This window comes from Tenrec ecaudatus, chromosome 12, assembly GCF_050624435.1.
Source record: "Tenrec ecaudatus isolate mTenEca1 chromosome 12, mTenEca1.hap1, whole genome shotgun sequence".
Classification (NCBI taxonomy): Eukaryota; Metazoa; Chordata; class Mammalia; order Afrosoricida; family Tenrecidae; genus Tenrec; species Tenrec ecaudatus.
Genome location: NC_134541.1, coordinates 96,115,229 through 96,140,088, shown reverse-complemented (window position 1 = coordinate 96,140,088; position 24,860 = coordinate 96,115,229). Strand labels below are relative to the sequence as shown.

The 24,860-nt window shown below is 44.9% G+C and overlaps 1 pseudogene; it reads right to left on the bottom strand.

The window, feature by feature from the left end:
- Window positions 1–13,903: 13,903 nt before the first annotated feature.
- On the bottom strand, window positions 13,904–15,134 carry LOC142423019 (nuclear receptor subfamily 2 group F member 6 pseudogene; annotated as a pseudogene).
- Window positions 15,135–24,860: the final 9,726 nt, after the last annotated feature.

Genomic DNA, 24,860 nt, shown 5'->3' with positions numbered 1-24,860 from the left:
GGCAGTGCTGTCTTGTCGCAGGGCTGCTGGGAGTGGGAATCCACTCGATGGCAGTGAGATTATAGCTTTCGTTGTCCTTGGAGACTAACTATCAATGAGACTTCACCATGACATTTTGTGACATAATTTGATTGCTAGTGAATTTAGATAGACTGTTTTCCAAGATCCTGTTCTTCAAAAAGGTGAAAACCAGGGTTGGAAACGTATGTATTAATAAGAACTCCACTTGATTCTTAAGACAGTAAATATCTTATCTACTTCTACTATAACACAAATACCACAGTGGTTGATCGCTTTCATAAACAAATTTACTTTCTCACGATTGGGGAGACTAGAACTCCAAGCCACCATTTGTCTGTCAGCTTGCCATACTGTGATTGCTGTACATTGCTGTGATGCTTTCCTGCATTTAGGTCAGAGGTTCCCAAAGGAATTTGGCCTACTGCCAAATTTTCAGAAAAATACTAAATGTGTCCCAGCCTCCCCTGGCCATTATAAACATTTCTACTAGAGGCCACAATCCGAGACAAAACATAGCCATCTGCTTTTGAGGTTCCCTAAACAGTTACAGCATCTACTCGGGGCCGTTTGTCCCAATCTGGGAACCACAGCTTTAGATCTCCAGACTAAGTTCTCTTTATTGTGTATTTTGTTGTTGTTGTCGTTGCTTTTGAGAAACTCTGATGAGGACCACAGTGGAGGCAAATCCGTTTGGACAATATGCTGCTTTAAAAAAAAATAATAGTTCTATTGAAATATCTTCTAAAATCCAATGTCTACTTATATACAATTCTGTTGTTCAATCCCATCCAGTGGGGTCATACAATCATCAATGCTATCTGCTCCAAACTCCTCTCCTTCATGCCCGCCCCCTCCTTTACCCTTAGAAAACCATTACTCAGGTAACATTTTCTGCAGCGTCACCTACCCTGAGCTTCATGTACCGAAGGATCTTAAATGCACAAATGAACATACACGAATCTAACATGATTAACGAGGTAAAACAAATCACAGCCTGTCCTCTAAGGGAAGGAAATATTAACGAACCGGTGGATAAGCACGTGGTTCATGAGTACCATACCTTCTCCTGACTTAATCATCCTTTCCCCTTTGAGTGTCTCCTTCTGAGTGGTACTGTGGGATTACTACTAGACAGGTGAGTTTTGCATCTCTAGGGCATCCATGCCGCTTCACATCAAGTTGGACGTGTGTTTCTGAACTTTTGTTACCTCCTCCCTTCGACATCTCATGGTCACACAGGCTGGTGTGTTTCTTCCATGGGGGCTTTGTCTCTTCCACGCTAGATGACTGCTTGTTTAATTACCAGCCTTTAAGACCCCAGATGCTATATCTTTTGATAGCCAGGCATCATCAGCTTCCTTCACCACATTTCCTATGTGCTTATGCACCATTGTGTGCTTATGCACCAACTTGTCTTCAGGGATCTTGGACACTCTTCGTGATCGTCCAAAAGATGAGATGTGAAAAGTCCTTCAAGTCAGGTGATAAGGCACAGTCCTGCTCAGAATTGACCTGACCTCCCTATGCTCTGTTGACCCAGGACACCATTGACTATCTGATTGTGGTGTGTGTGTTTGTGTGTGTGTGCAGGAACATGTGTGTGTGATTTTATTATGACTGAGTGAAGGTTTACAGGGCAAATTAGTGTCCCACTTTACAGTTGATATGCATTCTGTGTCCTGTCATTGATTGTAATCACCACACTGTAAATTCACTTTTGCCAATTCATCTCTCGTTTGAATTTACATTCCTCCGCTTTCCTAGCCCTTCTGAACTTTGTCTCTGTGTAAATGCTGACATTTTGACCTCACGTCGTTGATTAGCCAATAGAAGCCCTACTTCCCTGAAATTATTGTGACCCCATTGAGACCTATTTTTATTTGGCTAAAAATCGAGCCTGTTCCAGATATCAAGGATTGCGAACGGCCATGGTGGAGTAGTGGTTATGCCTTGGGTTGCCATCTACAAGGCCAGCAGTTTGGGACCACTAGGGGTAAAGGAGGGCTTTCTACTCCTATAAAGAGTTACACTTGGAAATTCACAGAGCAGTTCTACCCTGCCCTACTGGGTCACTATGAGTGAGAATTGACTCGATGGCAGCAAGTTTGTTTTGTTTTATTTCGTTAAAAATGGAGGCACACGAGGAAAATCCGCTGTAGACCTCAAGGATTTCTAAGGAGCATAATCTCCATAGTCCTGGGGCTTCAGTACTCTTTATCCAAGAAGTAAGCCTGTTTCCTGTGTTTGTTTGTGATCGTTAGTTTTATTTCACATTTGTATCTCGGTCTATCGAGGACCTTGTCTGCAATTCCTTCCAGGCAGTTTGTTGTGCTGGCAGGACATCATCTAATTCTTCTGGATTCAGAGATGAGAAAGCTGATGTTCTGGGCCTTTACTCCATTGGGGTAATTGTTTCTCTACATCTTCAGTTTTCTTTAGTATCCTTACCTGGAGATGAGGAGAAACCGATCATGACACTTCAGTTGCTGCTCTCCAGCTATGAAGACCCCAGTCACCCTTCACCAAAGTAGGATGTAGAACATTGTCAAGTTTGCTATGCCTGTTGCTCTTGGTTTCCCCCATGGATACATTTTCAGTAAAGGTATGTATACATGTAGAAGTATCTGTCAAATATATGTAAGCACGTATATACAATCCTACTCTCCCTCCACACTGGTTTCCCCATGTGTGTTGATCCATGCATTTACTGGGAAATCACTATAGTTGAATGATGTATATAACAATGTCCCTCTATTACTGTTAACTGTTGCACTCCTGCCAGTGTTTTCTCTTGACTCCATCACTTTGGCTGACTTCACTCTTAATTGTATCTTGTCTTCTCCTTCACCCAAGTTTATATAAGCATAACCTCTCGTTTGTAATTTGCATTCCCACCACTTTTAACCCTAGCAACACTTGAAAGTGATTCTTTGAGTGTGAAAAGCTTTCCTTTTTATAACGTATCATCTAATAATGTTCCTCTAGGGTTGATTTATTTCAATCTGGAATATATATCTAGCAATGGGATTCCTGGGTCCTATGGACAGTCTGTTTTCTAATCAGCAGTTCATAGACTTAGTGTCAGACCAGCTCTGAGACTAAGTTCAATCTCTACCAGAAAATAGAAGAGAAGGAGCAATTACCAGATTATTTATGGTTCAGACACCAAACCCAGACCAGGACTAGTTCCTACCCCTTCAGAAGGCATTCCTCTTCCCGGCACCACCATTGTGCATCACAGGACACTACTCATCTTGCAGGGCTGTGTTGGCGCTCAAGGAGCTGGTTTCTGTTGTCATTGCAGCTGCAGCTAACTGCTGGGACTGAGCATCCTGATCCAAAGCAGCAAGTCTTGGCCACATGGGACCCTCTGCCTCCTAGGTCAGTGCTGTTCCACAAGATGGGACTCGGGGCTGGGGCATCCTGGCTTCCTAGTCACTGGGAAACATTGGTAATAGTCTTGTCATGAGACCATGGTAACTTAGTGTCTTCCTGGTTCTTTCTGAAATTGTTTGCTGTTTTAATGAAGTTGAATGAGATTTCAGTGACATAGGGAACCTCTTCGTGGGGCCGACGCTTCGTACATGGGGTCTCGCTTATTCTCACAGCGATCTTACAAGAAGCAGTGTTGCTCCCGTTTCACAGGTGAAGACACTGAGTCTCTGAGAGATGAGGGGTCATTGATCAGGGCTACAAAGGAGAAGAATTCGGGACTTATTTGTTCTTTAAAATTGTTTTATTATTAGGAAGATCCATCATATAATTTGAAAACTAAAAATTTAAAGGAACAATTCCAGGCAATACAGGAGCATATCCTGGAAAGCAACTTCTAACATGTCAGGTACCCTGTTCCCTCCAAGAGATAACATTGTCTTAGAATCCTTTCTTTAAAATAATAATAACAAACCAAACAGGAACGTGCTCTGCACACTATTGCTAACCTCGTGTTTGTCTGTTTTTGCTCCACAGTAACAATATATCTTGGAGGTGTTCTCCTTGGTCGGGTTTACATTGATCACATTCTTGATCTCCTTTTCACTTAGGTTCTCAGTATTGAGTAGTAAAAGCACAGTGGTCCGGGTAGGTGGTTTGCCTTCGGACACCCACTTTCCTTCTCAGAGCAAATGCCACAACGAATTTTTTTGTTTGTCCTTCCTCAGACACGTGTCCGTTTATGAGAGGCAATGAGCAGGGTGGTTAAAACATGGACCCTGGCTGTTACAAAAGACAAAGGCGTTCATACCCAAGGAATCGACTTTGATGGTTACTAAGCAGATGAGAAGGAAAAATGAAACACGGTGACTGGCTATCAAAAGATATAGTGTCTGGGGTCTTAAAGGCTTGAAGGTAAATAATGGCCATCTAGCTAAGAAGCAATGAAGCTCACATGGAAGAAGCACACCAGCCTGTATGATCATGAATTATTGATGGGATCAAGTATCAGGCAGCTAAGCCCCAGAACAAAATCCTACCCAATGTGAATGGCGGGAGGTAGACAATTGGACACACTCTCACAGAGGGGTCACAGGGAAAAGATGAGGCAGTATGGGTGCAGTATGGCACTGATGAAACACAGGATTTCTCTCTCATTCTTTGTTCTTCCTTCCCCCCACTATCATGACCTCAATTCTACCTCAAAAATCGGATTAGACCAGAGCATGCACACGGCTACAGATAAGAACTCACAACACAGAGAATGTAGGATAGATAACCCCTCAGGGCCAATAATGAGAGTAGAGATACTAGGAGGACTAGGGGAGGGTGGCGGGGAGAAGAGGGGAATTGATCACAAGGATCAACCTATAATCCCCTCCATGTGGGACGCACCACAGAAAAGTGGGTGGTGACTGACAGCAGATGATATAAGATATGAAAATAATAATCTATATCTCTTATCAATGATTTGTGAGGGAAGGAAGGAGGAGGAAGAAATTGGGACCTGATATCAAGGGCACAAGTGGGAAGAGATTGCTTTGAAAATGGTGATGGCGGTATATGTGCAAATGTGCTTGACCCACTGGATGAATCGTGGATTGTGATGAGATGCAAGAGCCCCCAATAAAAGTATTTTTTTAATTCAAGGAGTAAAGAAACAACATGGGGTAGAAAAGAGTTCCCTTGGGTGAAGTGGAAGATAGCATTCCATAAGAGGGAGGGGAGAAATCAAATGAGGACAGCAGGGCAAGCTACTGAGTGTTTTGGTAAGTAGTTTAAGTTTTTATGTACCAATTGGATGATCTGAAATGTAAATCTCCACTTAATTTATTTTGAAAAATATTAAAAGAAAGAAAGAAACATGGACCCTGGAGTCAGATAATTTTAGGTTTGGAGGCTGCCTCCGTTACTCTTTTAACCCAGAAATTGGTGAGCCTTTGTAGAGATAGTTAGTGGAGAAGATTGTATTCAAGCCACAGACTTCAAAGCGCCTAAGCAGGAGGCTTTCTGACCCACTGAATTGCCTCTCTCTCTCCCCTGCTTTTGCATTCAGGAAGATAAAGGCCCTTTGGCTCTTAGTTGCCCCACAACTCACTGCCATCAAGTTCATTCCTGACCATACTAACCCTTGAGGACAGAGTAGTGCTGCTCCTTAAGGTTTCTGAGACTGTATCTTTACAGGAAGAGAGCCTCATCTTTCTGCCGTGGATTGGCTGGTGAGGTTGAACCTCTAAGCTGTGGTTATCAGCCCAATGCATAGGCCACTGTGTCATGAGTTTATCTTAAATAAGAGCCCTTGTTGGTTACTGTGCATTCCTATTAGCTCATTTCTATAAAGCCTCACATCATAAAAATAACGAGCTGAAAATTCATTTAAATTCAAAAGCATTGAGAAAAGTTAACCTGAAAAGATTATTACATGGTCAAAGTTGTTTTCGTTATTTGCTTCTAAAACCAGTCAAGTACACTAAAGTTGCAGGCATTTTTTTTGTGTGTGTGGTTAAACTTGGATGTGAAGGTGGAGAGAAAAAGCTCATAAAATCATGGACAAGGGGTGTGTTATATGAAAGTGAAGCAAGAGCCTCGTGAGGGACTTGGATATTTTAACGTTTCATCTGAGAAATATTAATGTCTATTTCTCTAAGTAATTAGAATTTATTAAGCATTCAGATGCTACTGTCAACAGCCACGTGCCTCTCTGGCCTCTGGTTCCAGCTCTGTGCTGCACTTTCATATGAAAATCTCTTGATTTATTAATAATATTGTATGTCCAGCCTTGTTCTCGTTTCATTCTTATTCTTGTTTTACAAAACCCCTTTGGTCCTGTGACAATCATCCTGTTAGCTGGGAGAAGGAGAAGGCTACGGCCTGCTGTGAAGAGTCAGCTTCAGGAACCCAGGGGCCATTCTACCTTGTCCTGTCGGATTGCCAGCAGGTGAATCACCTCAATGGCGGTGATGTTGGTTTTCAGTCATGAGAATTTGCATTGCAGCTCTTTGGTTCCTCTAACCTTCAGGACTCTGGGGGCCCCATTGCAACTGCAACCCAACTTGCCACCAATTGTGTATCATTTGTTTGTTCTGTTAGAGAAAATGTTTGAACTGATCAGCACCCAACAGTGTGCTGATTTTAAGAAAAAACACTTTTGGGAGGCAAATTTACATATAATAAAGGAAATATGTTTCAAGTGGGGAAGAGGGCTCAGCCTTTGGTGGGCTACACCTGCAGTCTCTTCTTTACCTTGGCTTTTGCTGGTTCAGAGCCATCCCTCTCTCACGCATTATTGTGCTTCAGCATTGCTGCCTGAAGTCAACCAGTTCTCTATCACAAGGAATTGATGAAGGGTTTCTGGCCAACTTACAGATTTGGTGGCTGAGTGGCACAAATGATCTACCTCGTAGCCACAAGGTTGGGGAGAGAGCCTCCAAAGACAGACCTGGTGACTTGGTCTTGAAAGAACAGACTTTTGAAAACCCCAGACCAGTTATGCTCCACATGTGAGTTGCCATGAGTTGGAATCACCTCCACAGAAATTGACAAGAGCAACCTGTACGTCAGATTATGCCAAGCCTGGGCTCAGTCAGTTGTGGCCAGGATGGCAGTTAAGAAAACGTGTGTCAATTTATGTCCATAGACCTTTCAAAAGGAGAAAGGTTTGGTGGTCTCAGCTCCTGTAAACACTCAGTCTCCGTTACTCCATATGGCATTAACCATAAACCCTTATCGAAGAACTGTTATTACACTGTGGCTCCATACTTAAACTCATGAAGTGATCACTGAAGAGCTGGGTGCTAGAGAAAAGTGTGGGGGAAGAAATCAGATAGTGCCCTGTGATCAGCAACAATAGCATCTAGCATGTAGTGTCTTAACAACTTGTCTTAACAAGCAACCATCTAGGTGAAGTGCCAAAGTAGTCGTGTGATCCAAGGATTTGGAATAGTAGACTCTAAGATTAGAGGAGGGAATTATATTAGAGTTTAAATTCTGAAAACCTGGTTAGCAGAAGGCTAAGGATGACAGTGAAAGCCCCCTCCGTTTGCGTAGACCTTCTGTGCGTTGAGCCTCTAGTTAATTCCCTCAGTTGATTGAATACCCGTGTAAACAATCTGGTCCACAGACAGGGTGAATTGGAAAGTGAATCACTGAGATAAGGGGTCAACAATTTTTTTTATATTCATTAGCCATCGTGGTACATAACAATAATTTAAAAATTATTCAAGAGCTATAAAATATATTTATAAATAAGGAAAATTTTAAGTAATACTATAAATGAAAGTATCATGGTGTTATCTTCATTTTCAATTTTACATCATAGTCACATATCCTTGCTGAAGGAGCTGCATAGAACTTATAAGTTAGAGTTTTCTGACCCCTGCTGCAGATTGCTTTTAATTATTTTAGATATTAACATTTTCCCCCCTTGATCCATTTTTTAATACTTTTATTGGGGCTCTTAAATCTCTTATCACAATCCATACATTTCTCCAGTGTGTCAGGCACATTTGCACCTAAAAATGCCATCATCATTTTCAAGTCTCTTCCCACTTGAGCCCCTGATATCCGCTCCCCATTTCTTCCCCCCACTTCCCCTGGGAATCTCCTTCATGAGCCCTTGATAAATTACAGATCATTTTGTCCAAATCTTATATCGTCCTCCATCGCCCCTCACCCACTTTTCTGTTCTTTGTCTCCCTGGGAGGGGCTTCAAGGTTGATCCTTGCTTTTGACCCATTTTTAACCTGTCCTAGTTTTTAATTACTTTTGCAAGGAGACTGTTCGGTTCTATTTTATGGTTGCTATATTTTCCCATTTTGTATGATTTTTATCAGAAATTCTGGATAGGTAAACATATAGCTCAATCGGTTTCTCTGACTACACTAGAAGACACAGGGGGACAGGGGATGCTAGTACTGATGGATGCAAGAATGTTGAAAATACTCCAACGTGGATTGTGGCAAAGATCGCACAATTCTTGATGTTTGAATCACTAATGTGTGTGATGTATGAGTTATATGTTAATACAATGTTAAAATACTAAAATTAAAAGATAAAGAAATAATCTTAAAATGGAAACACATTAAAAATTAAATACAAAGTTAGTCGATTTAGAAAAATGAGAATTGGACATGCACTTTGAACTGTAGCAGTGACTCAAGAATCTACAGTGAAGAATTATTTATAAACTATTTGGGCTTGTTAATTTTTTCCAAAGAAATTTGAAGAGATTTAATAAAGTCATAGACAACAGAAAACTTCAAAGAAAGATCAGCATTTTCCTTCTTAATCACACATACTTCCAGTCCCCTGTTCTAAAGCTGGTCAATGTTTTCAATTATTTCTCTACATATGTAGGCTGTGAGCTTGTATTTTATTTTTTTCATATTGGTATAAAATTAATATTGTCTTGTGTTATTTGCTTAGGGGAAACAAAATATATAAGAACTGTTTTGAAAATTTGTTCTTATTTAAATATTCCTGAAACCACTCACCTCATCTCTCTCCACTGGAGTGAGGCACTATCCTGCCATTTCTAATAATCACTGAGTGTAGATGGATGCCTCTCTGATGTTGAATTTTGGTCCGATTTTGAAGGTTACATAAATGAACCTATACTTTTCTTCAATATCTTGTTTGAGAGATTGTTCTGTAGTTGATGTTGCTGTCAGGGGCCATCAAGTCATTCCTACTCCCAGCTCCCCAGAAGGAAACACACCACCTGGTCCTTCCTGTGCCATCCTCCCACTTGTTCGTAGGGTGGAGTTCGCAGTGACACAGTCACTGTCAATCAATCTCGCAATCTCGTCTACGGCCTTCCTCGGTTTGACAAAGACTCACCATCCTTGCCTCTAAGGAGCATTCTGGCCGTCCTTCTTCCAGGATTGGTCTGTTCGTTCTTCTGGCAGTCCATATACTTTCAATAATCTTCTCCAACACCGCGGTTCAAGTGCGTTGGATTTTCTTTGGTCTTCCTTTTTCAATGTGCAATTTTCACATGCAGAGTAGACCATTGGGAAGACCTTGGTTTAGGTCAAGCCCAACTTAGTCCTCAGAGTCTAATCCTTGCTTCTCAATGCTTTAAACTGGGGTTGTAGAGATTGACCCAAAACAAAGTGTAGCTTGGTCACTTGACGGCTGCTTCCATGAGTATTGATTATGGATCCAAGCAAGATGAAATCCTTACCAACTTCACATTTTATTCCATTTATCCCCTGCTACATATTGGTCCAGTTATGAAGATTTACGTTTTCCTTTCATTGAGTTGTAACCCATGCTGAAGGCTTCTGCCCTTGAACTTTATCAGCAAATGTTTGAATCCCCCTCACTTTCGCCAAACAAGGTTGTCACCTGCATAGCACAGGGTATTAATAAAGATTCCTCCAGTCCTGATGTGCAGGCTTATTCAGGTAATCTAGCCTCTCTGAGTGCTTGCTCAGCATACAGACTGAGTAAGTAGGGTTAGAGGATGCAGGCCTGACACAAACCTTTGATGATGTTAAAGCACACAGTGTGCCCTTGTTCTCTCTCGTGACTTCCTCTTGAACCAGGCACAGGTTGTGCACGAGCACAGGGAAGTGTTCTGGAATTCCCGTTCTTCACGGTGCTACCCACAGTTTGTTCTGATCAAGTTTTTTTTACTGTTGGTCTTTCTCATATAGTCTCTTAGAGTTCTAGTTCAATTCAACAAGTTTCATTGTGGATGTTTTGGTTTGTTTGTTTGTTTGTTTGTTTGTGTAGACTGCTAGTGGTAAACAGAGCTATGCTTCCAGTTCTGACCCCATGATTTCAACACTGGATATGGGCTTCCAGCCCCTGGGCTTAAGTAACATCACCACATAGCATTGTCATTACCTCCTAGGGATGGATGGTAATAGCTTCTTACTACAACTGAATTGTTGGTCATCTCTACTAATTTAAAGTTTTTGCTTACAATTCTTCTGCTTTGCATTGAACTATATTGCCTGTGACTTTCCTGTCTAAAACTCTCATTCAAGGAAATGAAGGAAAACGAACCTACTAAAAATAATAAATAAAATGGACGTAGTAGATTGTTCCTCTAATAATTTTGGTTTATTTCATCAATTTTCATCTTCTTTTGGCTTTTTTCCTTCCAGTGGAGTTTGTTTTACTATCATGTTTCATTTTATTATTGTAAGCTTCTGCTACAACGTTACAATTTCCACAATCTCTTCCGGGATGGCAGTGTGTTCTTTTCTTTCCTGGTAGAAGGAGCCTTGTTTATGTCCTCAAGTTTCAGAACCAGTATTTACCTCTGATTTCAGAGGTATGCAGTTAGCTCTAATCACCAGATATTTCTGGAGTTGTAGCACGAATGGACTTTCTTCTTGTTGACCCACCCACCACTATTGGCAGAGCTGAGAGAAAAACGAAAAATAATACTCTTCAATAAAATTCTAATTTCAGGAACATTTGAGCAGTTAAGTTGTGCTTAACGAATGAAAGAAGAATCGGAGGGTCAACAAAAGAAGGTGCTTTCGCAGTGTTTGTGTGAATAGATCTACACACAGAGTAATAAGGTCAATCCAATTAACTTGCTAGTAAAGATTCCAAATGGGATCTTATACCCAAACATAAGCTCTTTGTGCTTCCCTACTAAACCAAGTTACAAGATCACAGTGCCTTGCTGGTTTCTGATGTTGAATGTGAATGTCATAGGACCATCAACTATCTACTCTTTCATCAGTTGTGGATTCATCAGAGAAGATACATATAGAGAGAGAGTTACATCACTCAAAGTGCCAGACGGCGTCAATTGCTGATACACAAAGTTCTGCTCTTATCGGAAAAGACAATGAGAAAGCATCGTGTCTTATGAGGAATGAGGCGGTCCTAATTTTCCTTTTGTGCACCACATTTGAACGTTCTCTTTCTCATCTGTGATCATTAGAATTTCTGTCAGCTGGACCTGTTTGTGTGAAAATAGAGTTAGAGTCCAACTTATCAATCAGGTGTAAGTCCCATGAGCCCTCTTCTGGGTTGTCGTCTCTATTATAAGAGGAATCCTGTGCAGAAGCGTGCTTTGTCTTGCCCATTTCCCTTTGTCCACTTCTGGATTCTACATCTGGTTTGTCAATTTCCTGTTAGGTCATCTACTGATCACACTAACCATCAGTGGAATGTCAACTTGTATTGATTCATCCCACCTCAGATTCATGCAGCGCTGCCTTCCCCACCCGAGACCCTCTTCCTGCATCTTCCTCTTTCATGTCCATCAGTTCCCGTAGCTCTATGAGACAGGAGAAGTCTCCCGCTTATATATGACCGATGAACTTGAACCAAACTGGACTTACCTGCTTCTATAGCTGTTTAGGCAATTGTGGATATAAATCACTATTTGTCCATACATGTATCATACAAGTATCCTTGGTCTTGCTTCTCTAGAGAACCCTGGTGGCATAGCGCTTATGCATTGGCTGCTAAGGTCAAGGTCAACAGTTGAAAACCACGTGTTACACCACAGCAAAAGGAAGAAACATTTTAATGCAATAATGAATTACCGTCTCTGGAACACAGAGGGGAAGCTTACCCTGTTGTAGAGGGTTGTTCCGCATCAGAGTTGATTTGACGGGACCAGGAGAGGTTCTAAAGAAACAGAATGAGAAAAGATGAGTTGTCTAAATTGGTTCTGATGTCTGATGCAAGCCCTAAAGCTACTGTACATACCCCACATCTCTCGGTAAGTTTTGAGAAATCTATCACTACGAACCAAGAAGGTGTTTTCATCCCTGGCCCTGATGGCACAGTGATCATCCTCTGTGCTACAAAACACAAGAGCAGAAAGGTCAAACCAAGGGCAGCTCCCCTAACAAAAGACCAGGTTTTCTTCTCTCATGAAGAATTACAGTCTCAGAACCCACAGGAACAGGTCTACTCTGTCCTGTAGGGTCCCCATGCGTCCAAATGACTGAGTTTGGGATGTGTGCCGATAATGGTGCTTAGGCTGTATCTGGAGCAAGACACCGCTGCATGGGCCCAGGAAACACCTCCCATGGTTTATGGCCTCCAGACCTCTACCTAGACTTAACTCATAGCAAGTTCCCAAAGTGAAGCCCAGGTGTTGGGCCAGGAACAGCTATGCTCTACCCCCCAAAAATATTCTAGAATTCCTTAACTTGTGCAGACAGAAACCTGCAGACTATGTGTCAGGATCGTTATAAAGGTTGTGCGATTATTGTGCAAGGAACATAAACTCTGATAAGTCTCAGTTTATTGATATGGCCCACTCAGCACAGATTCTCTGTCCAGTATTGGAGCTTGCGGGGTTGATGTAGTCATTCATTGGTTGGCCATCTACAGTAAGTCAAGCAGACGTATCAGACCTACAGTAGCATTCCCTAGGAGAGGGATCCAAAGGCTCAGGGAAAATGGCATGGGAGAGTGGACTTCTCAGAATAAAGCCATGGACGCAAAATCTGAGAGCCACGAGGGCACGCCTGTGAGCAGAACTGTAAGGAGCACATTTATGGAAGCAGCCCCAGCAGGGGGTCTGCAAAGGGAAAGCAAACAATTAAGCTGAGTGTGGTTTTCTGTTTGTTTGTTTTCCTTCAACAAACCTCTGCAGGCATAAGGCAACGTGACAACATATATGAAACTTTAAAAGAAATAACTGCCAAGCAAGGATCTTAAATCCAGCAAAATATGAAGAAGAAATAAGGGCATTTTCAGTCAAGGAGAATTCCAGAAATCCAAAGCAGCGGAATGAGTTATAAAAAAATACGAAGGCTATTCTATGGATGGAGAATCAAAAGGAAGAGCAAACATAAACCTGAGATCAATGAGCAAGGCAGTCCCCACCAGACAGTAACCAAGGTGAAGCAGTTCTGCAAATATGACACAAGACTGAAAAGAGAGAGCTACAAATATCAATCTGCAATGGAGACAAACACGAAGCAAATAGGGGGAGAAAAGTACATGCAAAGAAACTGTATGGAGAGGAAGGCAAGCAGTACACAAGAGAAACATGACCATCTTACACTAGATAAGAAAATAACTATCAAGGGAATGTCGTAAGAAATAGGAAAGAAACCTCATCAAAATGAAGAAAACCACAAAAGCCAACTCAGTAGTAAAATAACAGCAAACCAAGAAGGACAAGAAAATCCACAAGCACAAGGAATCCAGCACAGAAATTTATGTAAAACCAACTTACATAGACATCCTCTCCAAATGACTTCAGGTGCCTATCCAGGTGCAGAACGCAAGTCAGCACCGCCGAGGCATGTGCTTGCTGTGCCTGAAATAAACCTTCCAGGCTTGTAAGGCTCGGAAGTCCAGTAGCCTCCGAGTCAAATTGTAACCAGGGTCACTAAGGGCTACTGCATATTACATAATGATCTTTCGCCCTAGTCATGGTTCTGGTTAGCCACTTGGGGAGGCTGTCCCTATCCTTGGCCTGGGGACCCCGAGCATCTGTGTCGCTGGAGGTCGGTCACTGGCCGGAGCCCTAAGGCCAGTTGAAAGTACTCCCCGAGAGCAGCATGTCTCGGATCAGCGTCTCAACGGGTGTCTTGCCCACCAGGCGCATGAAGAACAGCTGAGAGATGAGTGAGGCTGGGACGGCGCGCAGGGCAGGCAGACGCAGCAGCAGGCGGCCGAAGCACTGGGGCTGGGCTGGGTACTGGGTCAGCATGTACTCGGTCAGGGCCACCTGCGCCTTCTCCTGCAGCCTCTCCACGTGTGCTGGGTCTGAGAGGCCACAGGCATCAAGAGTAAAGAGCGCGATGGCCTTGAGGCAGCCATACTCCGCCGAGTCCACCTGCAGGCGGCCCAGCTTGTCCACTTGCTCCTGGAAGGCGCGCACCTGGTCCATGAAGGCCACCGCCCGCTCGGCGGCCATGGGAGCGGTGTGCAGCCCGGCTGCGGCCAGCAGAGGCGCAGTGTGCAGGGTCAGGGCGGCCTCCGCCGCGTTCAGCAGGAACAGCTCGCTCCAGCTGAGCCGCAGCAGGGCCACCTGGTCGGCCACGGGCAGCTCAGGGAAGAAGGGCGCGTGGCGCGCCCACTCCATGGTGCTGAAGAGCAGCCGCGCCGCCAGCTCCACACACGTTATCGATGCCCAGCACCGCGCCCGCGCCGCCCGGGCCGAAGGCGCTCGCCGCGCCCGTGCCAAAGTGGCCGGCCACCGCCAGGTAGGGCTTGGCGCGCAGCAGCTGTGCGATCAGCTCCCACACTGGCTGGCCAGGGAAGAGGTCTCCGCCCACCGCCTCCGCCAGCGCCAAGCCCGGGGGGGCTGCCGGAGACGCGGCGCCAGGACCTGGCGGCGAGTGGGGGCTGCGGCCCCGCTGCACGGCCTCTTTGCGCATGCCGACCGGAACACTTCTTGAGGCAACAGTACTGACACTGGTTCCGGTGGTGCTGGTCAATCTGGCAGTCACCGTTGGACCTGCAGGTGTAGCTGAGGTTGAGGAGTATGCTCCGCTTGAAGAAGCTCTTGCAGCCCTGGCAGGTGAGGACGCCCTAGTGCTTGCGCTCGCCTTGTCCCTGCACACCACACAGTCCACCTGCAGCCCCTGCCGCTCCTCGTCGCCATGCTCGGCGTCGCTGGCGGCGCCCGGGGGCGAGGCCGAGTCCTCGGTGGCGGGCGGGTAGCCACCCACCTTGTCCACGCCATTCGCGTCTCCACCGCCGCCGGGGCCGCCCCAGCCTCCGGCCACCATGGCCATAGCCCCCGGGCCGCAGGTCCGGGGCGCCCCCGCTGCGCGTCGCTCTGGGGGTACCTCTCTCGGCGCAGGGGTCGCTAGCCGGCGCGCATCCGGTCCCGACGCACGGGGGCTCCCGCGGAACCCCCCAAAAAAGTTTTGCAGCACCAACTTCTGCGGCCTGTGTGCGCGCCGGCGGAACTGGTCGGGCCGGTTCCAGGCCAACTTTCCCACGCGTGCGCGGGCCCGGGGCCGGGGGAGGCGCACTGGCGTTGAGGCCCGGGGGCCCCAGGGGCAGGAGCCCGGCCGCCCAGGGGCTCCGGCGGGGGCGGGCGGGCCATGGGCCGGCCCGAGCCGCGGCGGGGGCCACAGCCAACTTCGCGGGCCGCCCCGCGCACTCCTGAGGCTGGGGCCAAACTTTGGCCACAAGTTGCCCGGGCGGCCGCGGCGCGGGGAAGGGGCGGCGGGCGCGCGCTGGGGCCTGACACTGCGCCTCCCAGGAACCCCTGCGCCCCTTGCCGCCGCTGCTGCTTGCTCTTGGCCTGCAGGTCAGCATGCCTCGCCCTCCTAGCCGCCGCTGGCCTGGGCCTGCGCAGGGCCAGAGCCTCGCTCTCACGCCGCCCTCGCCACTGCCTCCGCCGCCCCTGTGCCTGGCCTGGCGCTGCAGCCAGTTTGACAAATATGGATTTCTCTTTTTTCTTTTAAACGTTTTATTAGGGGCTCATACAACTCTTACCACAGTCCATACATATACATACATCAATTGTGTAAAGCACATCTGTACATTCTTTGCCCTAATCATTTTCTTTTCTTTCTTTTTTTTCCTTTTCTTTTTTTACATTTTATTAGGGACTCATACAACTCTTATCACAATCCATACATATACATACATCAATTGTATAAAGCACATGCATACATTCCCCGCCCCAATCATTCTCAAAGCATTTGCTCTCCACTTAGGCCCTTTGCATCAGGTCCTTTTTTTTCCCTCCTCCCTCCCCTTTCCCCCCTCCCTCATGTGCCCTTTGTAATTTATACATCGTTATTTTGTCATATCTTGCTCTATCCCAAGTCTCCCTTCCCACATTTTCTGCCGTCCCTCTCCCAGGGAGGAGGTCACATGTGGATCCTTGTAATCAGTTCCCCCTTCCAACCCACTCACCCTATACTCTCCCAGCATCATCCCTCACACCCTTGGTCCAGAAGATATCATCCACCCTGGATTTCCTGTGCCTCCAGCCCTCATATTACCAATGTACAACCTCTGCCCTATCCAGCCCTCTAAGGTAGAATTCGGATCATGGTAGTTGGGGGGAGGAAGCATCCAGAATCTGGGGGAAAGCTTTGCTCTTCATCGGCACTACCTCGCACCCTGACTGACCCATCTCCTCTCCTAAACCCCTCTCTGAGGGGATCTCCAGTGGCCGACGCTTGGGCCTTGGGTCTCCACTCTGCACTTCCCCCTTCATTCATTATGGTATATATATATATAAATAAATATATATATATATATATATATATATATATATATATATATATATATATATATATACACACACACACGCACACATATTCTTTTTTTTTTGCATGATGCCTTATACCTGGTCCCTTTGGCACCAAATATGGATTTCTTAAATTGGTTTTCCAACCTATTTAGTCTTGACGGGGATACGTCTACTACCCGTACTAATCCATGGTCTGAAATAGCAAAGATAATATTAAAGTAGCACCTAAAGTAGATGACATGCTGGATAAAGGAGATGCTCTTGGCAATCGTATATTTGATATTTTCCAGGAGTTTTGTGAAAATGACAAGTATAGCGAAGCTGGTTGGCTGGTCCTTCATACGATGGAAAGTGTTATTAAGGAGAGGGATGATCTCAGAGCCTCAAAAGCACGCCTCACATGCAGACTAACAGATTTGAAAACTTCCATCTGTGCTACAAAGGAGAGCCTTCTCTCCTCTAGTAAAAGAGCTGACATTGCTGAGAACCAGGTCCAGAGTCTCATTATACGAGTGGCTGAATGAGAACAGCAGCTGAATTGCAGATCTAGAGTAGTGTCTGAAACCAAAGTAAGGGCATTCATTGGGAAAAGTTGGGACCCTGAAACATGGGATGGGAACATAGGGGCTGATGATCCGGAAGTAGAGGATATTGAGCCCTTAGAAACACCTGAGCAGATTAGCCAAACGATTCAAGTTGATAGGCCAGGTGGGGCTGCATCAGTAGCATTACCTGAGGAAGATGCCTCGCAAGGTATTGCTGAGAGCACCCAGGAAACACCCTCAGCACCCATTATTTCCACTAGACCTGTCACTAAAATGAAGTCTCAGAAACCTCCTAAAGGTGAGGTTGAGAAGATTATCCAAGAAGAAGTGCGCTACACACATAAAGACCTGCTTGAGTTCTCAAATACGTACAAGCAAAAGCCTGGAGAATACCCCTGGGAATGGTTACTCAGGGTGTGGGATACTGGTGCACGAAATGTAATATTAGACCAGTCTGAGTTTCTGGATATGGGACCCCTAAGCACAGACTCTTCTTTCAATGTCTCTGCGAGACAGGCTAAAAAAGGATCTAAGTCTTTATTTGGTTAGTTCAATGAAGCATGGACTGCCAGATGGCCTAGATTAGACCAACTTGAAGACCCTGACCTGCCTTGGTACACTGTAGAGGAAGGCATCCAAAAGCTTAGAGAAATTGGTATGTTAGAATGGATCTATCAAGATATTCCCATAGATCCAAAAAGGGGGTGACCTGAAGACATACCCTTTACCATAACCATAAGGAACAAGTTTGTGAAGTGGGCCCCAGCATCTCTTAAGACTCCTGTAATTGCTATTCTATGTGCACCAGGATTAACAGTGGCCACTGCCCGAAGCGAACTCCGACATTTGCCCACAATGGGGCTGATTGGTCCCCGTGATGGTAGAGGGCAGGTGTCAGCACTGGATCCACGGAGACAGGGTGGGCGTGGTTATAATAGACAACGAGTTTTCAATAACAATCAAAGCAACCTGTCTCGTGTGGAATTATGGCATTGGCTACTTAGCCGCAGTGTCCCTAGGAATGAAATAGATGGGAAGCCTACTAAATATTTACGTGATCTGTACAGGCAAAAGAATGGTAGATCAGGTGAACAGCAGAATAGACAGTCACGATCGCTCAATCAATTCCCAGACCTGAGCCAGTTTACAGACCCACAACCCCTTGAATGAAGGGGAGGCCGGGTCCCTTGTAAGGAGGATCCTGCTACATCACTGAAGGTTTATACTGTTAGTCTTCCTTCTAGCCTTCCCCAAAGGGACCTGCGGCCTTTCACAACAGTGACTGTTCATTGGGGGAAAGGAAATAATCAAACTTTTCGGGGATTACTAGACACCGGCTCAGAACTGACACTAATTCCAGGAGACCCAAAATGTTTCAAAGGCCCACCAATCAGAGTGGGGGCTTATGGAGGTCAAGCTATCAATGGAGTTTTAGCTCAAGTACGCCTCACTGTGGGTCCAGTGGGCCCCGGGACCCATCCTGTGGTTATTTCCCCAGTTCCAGAATGCATCATTGGAATAGACATACTTAGTAACTGGCAGAACCCCCATATCGGATCCCTAAAATGTGGAATAAGGGCTATCATGGTAGGAAAGGCCAAGTGGACACCATTAGAATTGCCATTACCTAGGAAAAGAGTAAACCAAGAGCAATACCGCATGCCTGGAGGGATTGCAGAGATCAGTGCCACCATCAAAGACTTGAAAGATGCAGGGGTGGTGATTCCTACTACCTCCCCCATTTAATTCACCAATTTGGCCTGTAACGAAGACAGATGGATCCTGGAGAATGACAGTGGATTATCGTCAGCTCCAATTGCAGCTGCTGGCCCAGATGTGATTACATTGCTTGAGCAAATTAATACTTCTCCTGGTACATGGTATGCAGCTATTGATCTGGCTAATGCCTTCTTCTCCATACCAGTCTCAAAGGCCCACCAGAAGCAGTTTGCCTTCACCTGGCAAGGGCAACAATATACTTTCACAACTCTCCCCCAGGAGTACATCAACTCTTCTGCCCTGTGCCATAATTTAGTCCGAAGGGACCTTGACCACCTGTCTATTCCACAGCATGTCACACTGGTCCATTATGTTGATGACATTATGCTGATTGGACGCACTCAGGAGGATGTATCAAAGACTCTAAATTCATTGGTACAATATCTGCGTACAAGGGGTTGGGAAATTAACCCAACAAAGATTCAGGTACCCTCCACATCAGTACAATTTCTAGGGGTCCAGTGGTGTGGGGCATGTCGAGATATTCCTACTAAAGTGAAGGATAAGCTATTACATTTAGCTCCCCCAACGACTAAAAAAGAGGCACAACGCCTAGTGGGCCTCTTCGGATTTTGGAGGCAACATATTCCTCACTTGGGTGTTCTACTTCGACCTATTTATCAAGTGACACGAAAAGCCTCCATTTTTGAGTGGGGCCCAGAACAAGAAAAGGCTCTTCAACAAGTGCAGGCTGCCGTGCAAGCTGCTTTGCCACTGGGACCATATGATCCAGCTGACCCAATGGTGCTAGAGGTGTCAGTTGTAGATCAAGATGCAGTGTGCAGTCTTTGGCAGACCCTTATTCGTGAATCACAGCGTAGATAGACCATTGGGATTTTGGAGTAAAGTCTTGCCATCCTCTGCAAGCAACTACTCCCCCTTTGAAAAACAGCTGTTGGCCTGTTACTGGGCCTGGCTGGAGACTGAAGGCCTCACCATGGGCCACCAAGTCACCATGAGGCCTGAATTACCTATCATGAAGTGGCTATTGTCTGACCCACGTAATCATAAAGTTGGATGTGCGCAGCAACACTCCCTTGTTAAATGGAAGTGGTATATACGAGATCGGGCCAAAGCAGGACCTGAAGGAACAAGTAAGCTGCAAGAAGAAGTGGCCCAAATGCCAACAGTCTCCACTCCTGTTACATTGCCTCCGTTCTCCCAGTCTGCACCTATGGCCTCCTGGGGAGTTCCTTACCATACTTTAAGTGAAGACCAAAAAAGTCATGCTTGGTTTACGGTCGGCTCTGCACGATATGCAGGTGCCACTCATAAGTGGACAGCAGCAGCACTACAGCCCTTTTCTGGGATCTCCGTAAAGGACAGTGGTGAAGGGATATCTTCCCAATGGGCAGAACTTCGAGCAGTGCACCTGGCCGTTCAGTTTGCATATAAGGAAAAATGACCAGATGTGAGATTATATACTGATTCATGGGCAGTGGCTAATGGCTTGGCTGAATGGTCAGGGAATTGGAAGGACCATGATTGGAAAATTGGTGACAAGGAGGTATGTGGATAGACTTCTCTGAATGGGCCAAGAAAGTAAAGTTAATTGTATCTCACGTGAATGCTCACCAAAGGATTACCTCTGAAGAGGAGGACTTTAATAATCAAGTGGATAAGATGACACACGCTGTGGAGACTGGTCCTCCTCTTTCCTCTGCCACCCCTGTTATCGCCCAATGGGCACATGAACAAAGTGCACATGGCGGCAGGGATGGAGGTTATGCATGGGCACAGCAACATGGACTTCCACTCACCAAGGCTGACTTGGCCACTGCCACTGCTGAGTGTCCATTTGCCAGCAACAGAAACCAATATTACGTTCAAGAGATGGGACAATTCCTCGGGGAGATCAACCAGCATCTAGGTGGCAGGTTGAATCCATAGGACCACTTCCATCATGGAGGGGACAGCGTTTTGTTCTTACTGGAATAGACACCTACTCTGGATATGGACTTGCCTTCCCTGCACGTGATGCTTCTGCCAAAACTACTATTTGTGGACTCAAAGAATGCCTCATGCACCGGCATGGCATCCCACATAGCTTTGCTTCAGATCAAGGAGCTCACTTCACAGCAAATCCAGTGTGGCAATGGGCCCATTCCCATGGAATCCACTGGCCGTATCATGTTCCTCATCATCCTGAAGCTGCCAGCTTGATGGAACGATGGAATGGGCTCCTAAAGACGCAATTACGACGCCAAGTAGGTGGCAACAACTTGCGGGGCTTCCTGATCTCCAGGAAGCTGTATACGCTCTAAACCAGCGGCCAATATATGGTGCTGTGTCTCCAAGAGCCAGAATTCATGGGTCCAGGAACCAAGGGGTGGAAGCTGGAGTGGCACCACTCACTATTACTCCTAGTGATCCCCTTGAAGCATGTTTGCTTCCTGTCCCAACAACCCTGTGTTCCTCAGGCCTGGAGGTCCTGGTCCTGAAGAAAGGAACTCTCCCACCTGGAAACACAGCACGGATTCCACTGAAGTGGCAGCTGAGAATGCCCCCTGGCCACTTTGGACTTCTCATGCCTTTGGATCAACAGGTCAGGAAGAGTGTCACCGTACTAAGTGGTGTGATTGATCCTGATGACAGAGTTAACAGGACAATGCTACAAATGGCAAAAGAAACGAAATAACAAACAATTAGGGCAGACGTGAATAACTTGGAAAACGTGAAAACAATGCAAACAAATCAATGCAGTAAAATAGTTGTTTCTTTGAACAGATTAACAGAATAGGTAGGCCACTGCAAACCTAACCAAAGAAAGAAAGGAACATATAACAATAGTCACGCCACTGAGGGATAAAACAGGGAAAACTACAATGGGCTCTAATGATATTTAAAGCTGAATTGTATAGTACTATGAGTACCGTTACACCAATGAATTCAACATCCTGGAAGACATGGACAAATACCCTCCCAGATGGACCACAAGCAACTCAACAGACTCAGAGAAACAGAGAAAATAGACAAGGTTATCAAGAAAATGTCAACTAAAATATCCCCTGGGCCAGATGGCTTCACAGGAAAATGCTGGCAAGCATTCAGGCAAGAGCTGACAACAATCCTACACAAATGGCCAACTCCCAAATTTTCTCTATGAATCTAGCAGATTACCGATAGTTAAAGTGGGGAAGGATCCACAAGGATTGAGAATGACATTCTGATCTTTCTAATGAACATTGATTCAAAATCCTTAACAAAATACTGGTCAATATAATTCAAAATATGATAAAACGAATAATTCTCCATGAACAAGTGGGATTCATTCCAAGGATGCATGGAGGTTTCAACATCTGCAAGTCCATTAGCCTTATTCAGGTTTATTGGTAAGAAAGAGGAATAAAACCACATGATAATATCAATACACACAGAAAAAACATTCAATATCATCCAGCACCCGTTCCTGTTTAACACATTACAAAGATCGGAATGGAAGGGAAATTCTTCAAGATAATATAAAAATTCTTCTAATTTGCCCTCTACAACAAGCTATATATGAAGCTACAAATGAAAAGTTAACACCAAAATTTGTATTCAGTGGAAAAAAGACAAAGGAATCGCGCTGAAAATGTCAACCAGACTGGATGCCCCTTGCACCCTCTTCTATTTAACAACGTTCTGGGGTTCCTAGTTAACAACATAAGGGAAAGGAAAGAGATCAGTGGTATACATCTGAGGAAAAAGAGGTGAAATTATCTTTATTCTCAGGTGATATAATTTTTTTGTGTGATATAATTTTATAAACAGAAAACCCAAAAGCTCCACAAGGGGAGTGTAGGAAGTGAGAGAGGAAATGGCAGAGTGGAAGCATACAAGATCAACAAACAGCAGGCTATGGAACTACTATATCCATCAGCATAGTCCATGGAAGAGAAGATAAACAATTTAGTACCCTTCACAATAATACAGCACAAATTGAAGTTGGAAACAGAAAGACTTCTCCCAAGTTGTTTCGCCTAAATATATGGCAAACTAAGCTGCCTCCTACACGTGGTAAGTGACTATCCACTTGGAGGTGAACAGAAGTAGGTCAGAGGTTATACTCCCTAAGGGTTATCAGCTATCTAGAGGAATCAGACTGTGCAGTCTGTCACACCCTAAGTAGGGCCCACCTCCTTCTGATAAGGGCAGTAGTAAATTGTTTTCTTGTAGGAAAGCCCAGGGAGGTCAAGGCCACTCAAGAGTGACCAAGGTAGGCCGCCATCATGAATGAATGGTTCACCCTTCTTGTCACACGTATATCTCTAATTCCACCCTTTCCTGCCATGCCGTCACCCCAGCTCATCTGCTTGCTGTTCCGCTTATGCACATTGTATATCCCCCCCATTGATTGTATTGGCTATTGTACAACCCCTTTCTGTGATGTATATCTCTACCTGCAATTAAGAGCCATGCATACCCCCAAAGATATATAAGCCTTGGTTATCAGTAAATCTCTCCTGCACTCTCTCCTGGCCTGTACCACCAAGAGGAGCTGAGATGATGATGCAACCATGAAATGTGTTTGACTCCATTATTTCAACATATCTTCTGTCTCTTCTGATTCTCTATGACTTGACTATAGTCTTTACTTATTATCCCTGTATAATTGTGCCTACTGAACCCATGATGATGTGTTAAGGGCTGGATACGTTGACAAATTTAAATACCTAGGGGTATACCTAACCAAAAAGCCCAAAACGATTTGAATGTGGAGAACTACAGATCACTATTACAAGAAACCCCAAAGTGACCTCCAGAAATGGAAGGATATCCCATGGTCATACATCAGAACACGTAGTATAGCAAAGATTTCTGTCATGCCCAAGGTACTAGACAAATGTAATGGTACCCTACTACATGTACCAACATCCTTTGTCAATGAATTGGAAACCACTGACCAGCAATTTCATATGGAAAGAGAAGAAGGCCAGAATTCTCAGGGAACTCTTCAAGAAGAAGGATAAAGTCGAAGGACTTGCTTTACCTGACTTTAGCACCTACGATTGAACCACCATGGTGAAAACCACATGGTACTGTTATAATGACAGATGTTCGGACCGATTGAATAGAACGAAAACCTAGAAATGAAATCATCAGCATAGAGACAACTGATCGTTGATAAGGACCCCAAAATTATCAAATGAGAAGCTGATGCCCTCTTCAACAAGTGTTACTAGAAAAACACCCAACACAAAAGGTAAGGCAAACAAATGGCGTGAAAGGTATTCACTTGGGGAAGGAAGAGGTGAAGCTATCGTTGTTTGAAGATGATATGATTTTATATATGGAAAATCCCAAAAGCACCTGAGGGGAGTGCAGGAAGTGAGAGGGGAACATCGCAGAGTGGCAGGTTACAACACCAACAAACAGAAGTGTATCAGACTGCAATACACATCGAATAAGACCACAGAAGAGGAGATACCAAAAGGTGGTACCCTTGACAATAGCAAAGCACAAATGGAAATAACTAGGGCTATACCTGACTAAAAGAACAAAATATTTATATGAGGAAAGCTACAGAACACTATTACAAGAAAGCAAGGGTGAACTCAACCAATGGAAGGATAGCCCATGCTTATGGATTGGAAGTCTCAACCTAGTGAATATGCCAGTTTTGGCCAAGGCACTATCTAAGTTTAATGCAAAATCCCAATGAAATTACCCTCCTCTTTCTTCAAAGAAATGGAAAACCTGATTACCAACTCCTTATGGAGAGAGAAGAAGCCCCGAATTAGCCCAGAACTCCTCAAAAGGAAGGATACAGTGGGAGGGCTTCCTTTACCTGACTTTGGCATATGTTATACAACCACGGTGGTCAAATCCACATGGTATTGATACAATGACAGGTACGCAGACCAATGGAAAAGAACAACACGCAGGAATCAGATCATCAGCATACAGACAACTGATCTTTGATAAGGGCCCCCAAAATA